The following is a 6,182-nucleotide window of genomic DNA, read 5'->3' as shown; positions in this document are numbered from 1 at the left end:
AGAGAGAGAGAGAGAGAGAGAGTTTAGCATAAAATTGACTCGTTTTCTTCGTTTTCTTTCAAAATATTCCCGTTTTCTATTGATTTTTCTTCTTATTTTTAAGTTTGCCATTAAAATTCATCGATTTATTTTAATATTAATGATGATTTGATTTTTCTTGTGTTATTTTTCAAGTTTACCATTAAAATCCTCCGTTTTCTTTCTTCTCCACCCAAAATAATCCTTTTTTTCAATATTTTCTTCAGTTTACCATTAAAATTGTGCGTTTTCTTCAGTTTACCATTAAAATAATCCCTTTTTTCAATATTTTTTCAGTTTACCATTAAAATCCTCCGTTTTCTTTCTATTCCCACTTAAAATAACCTTTTTTTTTAATAATTTCAACAGTTAACCATTAAAATATTCCTTTTTTCAATAATTTCTTCAGTTTACCATTAAAATTCTGTTTTCTTCTATTTCTCCCAAAAAAATATTACTTTTTTTAATAATTTCTACAGTTCACCATTAAAATCCTCCGTTTTCTTTCATTCCCATTAAAAATAATTCGTTTTATTAATAATTTTTAGTTTACCATTAAAATTCTTCGTTTTCTTCAGTTTACCATTAAAATAATCTTTTTTCAATATTTTCTTCAGTTTACCATTAAAATAATCTTTTTTTTAATATTTTCTTCAGTTTACCATTAAAATAATCTTTTTTTTCAATATTTTCTTCAGTTTACCATTAAAATAATCGTTTTTCAATATTTTCTTCAGTTTACCATAAAAATCCACCGTTTTCTTCTATTCCTCCCAAAAAATTATTACTTTTTTTAATATTTTCTACAGTTCACCATTAAAATTCTTCGTTTTCTTCAGTTTACCATTAAAATAATCTTTTTTTTCAATATTTTCTTCAGTTTACCATTAAAATAATCGTTTTTTCAATATTTTCTTCAGTTTACCATTAAAATCCACCGTTTTCTTCTATTTCCCCTAATAAAATCCCTATTTCTGAACAATATCTCTAGAATAAGCCGCTAAAATGGAGGTGAATTGAGTAGAAACCGTGCATTACGTATTGAATAAATGCATAACAGCAGAACAGTGTATAGTGAATAGTGAATAGCTAAATATTGACTAGAAAAGAGACTACTTGGTAATCATCGCGCATCCGCCACCATTGCTACCTGGCGTACGATGGCGCTCTCTAAAACCGTACTACCATTATAAATTGCTCTATTATAAGTTATTAATGGATTTTTGAACGAAATATATATATATATATATATATATATATATATATATATATATATATATATATATATATATATATATATATATATATATATATATATATATATATATATATATATATATATATATATATATAGTAGTAGTAGTAGTAGTAGTAGTAGTAGTAGTGGTAGTTGTAAACAGGCACTTTTCATATTAATAGTAATATTCTTCTTCTTCTTCTTCTTCTTTTTTCCTTACATTATAACACAAAATGGCGTTTTTGTTTCCACCGGCTCCTGAAATAGTAGTAGTAGTAGTAGTAGTAGTAGTAATGATAGTAATATTGTTTTGCGATGTTTTGTGTGTGTTTTAGGGTGTTTTGCGGTGTTTTGTGTGTGTTTTGTGGTGTTTTGTGGTGTTTTGCGGTGTTTTGTGGTGTTTTGCGGTGTTTTGATGTGTTTTGTGGTGTTTTGCGGTGTTTTGGGGTGTTTTGGGATGTTTTGCGGTGTTTTGCGGTGTTTTGTGGTGTTTTGTGGTGTTTTGCGGTCTTTTGGGGTGTTTTGAGGTGTTTTGTAGTGTTCTGTGTGTGTTTTGCAGTGTTTTCAGTGTGTTTTGTGGTGTTTGCAGTGTTTTGGTGTTTTGTGGTGTTTTGCGGTGTTTTGTGGTGTTTTGCGGTGTTTTGTGTGTGTTTTGCGATTTTGTGGTGTTTTGTGGTGTTTTGGGGTGTTTTGTGGTGGTTTGTGGTGTATTGCGGTGTTTTGTTGTGTGTTTTTGTGTGTGTGTTTTGGGTGTTTTGCGGTGTTTGCAGTGTTTTGAGGTGTTTTGTGGTGTGTTTTGGTGTTTTGCGGTGTTTTGCAGTGTTTTGTGTGTGTTTGCAGTGTTTTGGAATGTTTGCAGTGTTTTGTGGTGTTTGTGTGTGTGTTTGGGGTGTTTTGCAGTGTTTGAGGTGTTTGTGTTTGTGTGTTTTGGTGTTTTGGTGTTTTGCAGTGTTTTTGTGGTGTGGTGTTTTGTGTGTTGTGTGTGTGTTGTGGTGTTTTGTGGTGTTTGCAGTGTTTTGGTGTTTGAGGTGTTTGCAGTGTTTGTGGTGTTTTGTGGTGTTTTGTAGTGTGTTTGTGGTGTTTTGGTGTGTTGTGTGTGTTTGTGTGTTTTGTGTGTTTTGTGTGTTTGTGGTGTGTTAGGGTGTTTTGGGGTGTTTTGGGTGTTTTGGTTTGTGTGTTTTTGGGGTGTTTTGGGGTGTTTTGGTGTTTGTGGTGTTTTGTGGTGTTTTGTGTGTGTTTTGTGGTGTTTTGTGGTGTTTTTGGTGTTTTGGGGTGTTTTGTGTGTGTTTGTGGTGTTTTGTGGTGTTTGTGTTTGTGTGTGTTTGTGGTGTTTGTGTGTGTGTTTTGAGGTGTTTTGTGTGTGTTTTTGTGTTTGTGTTTGTGGTGTGTTTGTGTGTGTTTTGTGGTGTTTTTGGTGTTTTGGTGTTTTGTGGTGTTTTGTGTGTGTTTGTGGTGTTTTGTGGTGTTTTGTGGTGTTTGTGGTGTTTTGTGTGTGTTTTGTGTTTTTGTGTTTGCAGTGTTTTGGTGTTTTTGGTGTTTTTGTGTTTGTGGTGTTTGTGGTGTTTTGTGTTTTGGTGTTTTGTGGTGTTTTGGGTGTTTTGTGGTGTTTTGTGGTGTTTTGTGGTGTTTTGGTGTGTTTTGGTGTTTTGTGGTGTTTTGTGGTGTTTTTGGTGTTTTGTGTGTTTGTGGTGTTTTGGTGTTTGTGGTGTTTTGCAGTGTTTTGGTGTTTTGGTGTTTTGTGGTGTTTTGTGTGTGTTTTGTGGTGTTTTGTGGTGTTTGTGTGTTTTCAGTGTGTTTGGGGTGTTTGTGGTGTTTTGGTGTTTTGTGGTGTTTTGTGTGTGTTTTGTGGTGTTTTGTGGTGTTTGTGGTGTTTTGTGGTGTTTTGTGGTGTTTTGTGGTGTTTTGTGGTGTTTTGTGGTGTTTTTGTTTGTGTGTTTTGGTGTTTTGTGGTGTTTTGTGGTGTTTGTGGTGTTTTGTGTGTGTTGTGTGTGTTTTAGGGTGTTTTTGTGGTGTTTTTGGTGTTTTGTGGTGTTTGTGGTGTTTTGTGTGTTTGTGGTGTTTTGTGGTGTGGTGTTTTGTGGTGTGTTTGTGTGTTTGTGGTGTTTTGTGGTGTTTTGTGGTGTTTTAGGTGTGTTTTGTGGTGTTTTGGTGTTTTAGGTTTTGGTGTTTTGGTGTTTGTGGTGTTTTGTGGTGTTTTGTGGTGTTTTGCAGTGTTTTGGGGTGTTTGGTGTTTTGTGTGTTTTGTGGTGTTTTGTGGTGTTTTGCGGTGTTTTGGGGTGTTTTGTGTGTGTTTGTGGTGTTTTGGTGTGTTTGTGGTGTTTTGGTGTTTTGTGGTGTTTTGGGTGTTTGTGGTGTTTGTGGTGTTTTGTGGTGTTTTGCGGTGTTTTGTGGTGTTTTGCAGTGTTTTGTGTGTTTTGTGTTTGTTGGTGTTTTGTGGTGTTTGTGGTGTTTTGTGGTGTTTTGTGGTGTTTGCGGTGTTTGTGGTGTTTTGTGGTGTTTTGGGGTGTTTGTGGTGTTTTGGTGTGTTTGTGGTGTTTTGGTGTTTTGGTGTGTTTGTGGTGTTTTGTGTTTTGTGTGTGTTTTGCTGTGTTTTGGGTGTTTGTGGTGTTTTGCGGTGTTTTGGGTGTTTTGGTGTTTTGCAGTGTTTTGTGGTGTTTTGTGGTGTTTTGCGGTGTTTTGGGTGTTTGTGGTGTTTGTGTGTGTTTTGAGGTGTTTTGTGGTGTTTTGTGTTGTTGTAGGGTGTTTGTGGTGTTTTGTGTGTGTGTTTGTGGTGTTTTGGGGTGTTTTGGTGTTTTGTAGTGTTTGTGTGTGTTTTGTGGTGTTTGTGGTGTTTGTGGGTGTTTTGTGGTGTTTTGTGTGTTTTGTGGTGTTTTGTGTTTTGTGTGTGTTTTGTGTTTTGTTGTGTTTGGGTGTGTTTGTGGTGTTTTGGTGTTTTGGGTGTTTTGGTGTGGTGTGTTTGCAGTGTTTTGTGGTGTTTTGTGGTGTTTGGGTGTTTTGTGGTGTTTTGTGGTGTTTTGTGTGTTTTAGGGTGTTTTGGTGTTTGCAGTGTTTTGGTGTTTTAGGTGTTTTGTGTGTTTTGTGGTGTTTTGTGGTGTTTGGGGTGTTTGTGGTGTTTTGTGGTGTTTTGCGGTGTTTTGTGTGTGTTTTGTGTGTTTTGGGTGTTTTGGGGTGTTTTGTGTGTGTTTTGTGGTGTTTTGTGTGTGTTTTGGGGTGTTTTGTGTGTTTGGTGTGTTTTGTGGTGTTTTGTGGTGTTTTGGGTGTTTTGTGGTGTTTTGTGTGTTTTGTGGTGTTTTGCGTGTTTTGGGGTGTTTTGGTGTGTTTTGTGGTGTTTTGTGGTGTTTTGAGGTGTTTTGCGGTGTTTTGGGGTGTTTTGTGGTGTTTTGGTGTGTTTTGTGGTGTTTTGCGATGTTTTGGGGTGTTTTGCTGTGTTGTGTGGTGTTTTGCGGTGTTTTGGAGTGTTTTGTGGTGTTTTGTGGTGTTTTGTGGTGTTTTGCGATGTTTTGTGGTGTTTTGTCTCTCTCTCTCTCTCTCTCTCTCTCTCTCTCTCTCTCTCTCTCAAAACCCCCTCGTTAACCCTCTCAGCACTGGGACACATTTCTACCTTGCATTATGGGGTAAGATTCGACCATTTTATACACTAGAAAGAACCTATGGAGCCAGGAGATTAGAGGCCACAGTCATCCCCATTTAGATAAGCAATCACGGGGTTAAATGACCTATGATCTAAACCGAGAAAGGACCTCCTCACCTCGTCTTCTAATATTTCCTCCGCTCCAGCCGCTGTGAGCTCTTGTCATCTTTGGGCTAGCGTTGAGACCATCGGGGGGCGAACTGGCTTATTGTCCAAGATGCGCTCCACCTCCGTCAAGTGCTCCGGTCTGAGTCTGCTGGCCACCTGAGCACAGACAGGAGGGTTAGGAAGGAACACCGATGGAAATTAGGTTAGGTTAGGTTAGGTTTGGTTATAAAGACACTGTGGTGAAGGGAATGTGTTTTGGGGTGTTTTGTGTGTGTTTTGGGGTGTTTTGTATGTGTTTTGTGGTGTTTTTGGGGTGTTTTGTATGTGTTTTGTGGTGTTTTGGGGTGTTTTGTGTGTGTTTTGGGGTGTTTTGCGGTGTTTTTTGGTGTTTTGCGGTGTTTTGGGGTGGTTTGAGTGTGTTTTGGGGTGTTTTGTGTGTTTTGGGGTGTTTTGGGGTGTTTTGTGTGTGTTTTGCGGTGTTTTGGGGTGTTTTGGGTGTTTTGTGTGTTTTGGGGTGTTTTGAGTGTGTTTTGGTGTGTTTTGTGTGTGTTTTGGGGTGTTTTGCGGTGTTTTGTGTGTTTTAGTGTTTTGTGTGTGTTTGGGGGTTTTGGGATGTTTTGAGTGTGTTTGCAGTGTTTGTGGGTGTTTTGTGTTTTGCAGTGTTTTGGGTGTTTGTGTGTGTTTGGGGTGTTTGCGGTGTTTTGGGGTGTTTTGTGTGTTTTAGGGTGTTTTGTGTGTCTTTTGGGTGTTTGGGTGTGTTTTGGAGTGTTTTGGGATGTTTTGTGTGTTTTGGGGTGTTTTGGGGTGTGTTTGGAGTGTTTTGTGTGCTTTGGGATGTTTTGTGTGTTTTTTGGGGTGTTTTGTGTGTGTTTTGGGTGTTTGGAGTGTTTTGACCTGTTTTGTTTTGGGGTGTTTTGGGGTGTTTTGCGATGTATTGTGTGTTTTGTGTGTGTTTTGTGTGTGTTCTGGGGTGTTTTGGGTCTTTGTGTTTTGGGTGTTTTGGTGTTTGTGTTTTGTGTGTGTGTGTGTGTGTGTGTGTGTGTGTGTGTGTGTGTGTGTGTGTGTGTGTGTGTGTGTGTGTGTGTGTGTGTGTTGTTGTTAATCTGTCACCACAACCACAAAAACACCCTTAAAAACCCGCGTCACTTCAACTAGAGCCTTTGGAGTGTGGAAATGTTGTTAATCTGT

The 6,182-nt window shown here is 37.8% G+C and overlaps 1 long non-coding RNA gene across 1 annotated transcript in view; it reads right to left on the bottom strand.

Moving 5' to 3' along the window:
• Positions 1-1,442: 1,442 nt before the first annotated feature.
• Positions 1,443-6,182, bottom strand: part of LOC123502258 — a 7,651-nt gene continuing 2,911 nt past the window's right edge. Inside the window, exons 2-3 of the long non-coding RNA XR_006673847.1 lie at positions 5,004-5,150; positions 1,443-1,513 (exon numbers count right to left, since the gene is read on the bottom strand). This is a non-coding gene — a long non-coding RNA (uncharacterized LOC123502258). The remainder of the gene's footprint in view (positions 1,514-5,003; positions 5,151-6,182) is intronic.

This window comes from Portunus trituberculatus, chromosome 11, assembly GCF_017591435.1.
Source record: "Portunus trituberculatus isolate SZX2019 chromosome 11, ASM1759143v1, whole genome shotgun sequence".
Taxonomy (NCBI): Eukaryota; Metazoa; Arthropoda; class Malacostraca; order Decapoda; family Portunidae; genus Portunus; species Portunus trituberculatus.
Note: the sequence above shows the minus strand (reverse complement) of the source record. Positions and strands in the feature narration are given on the sequence as shown.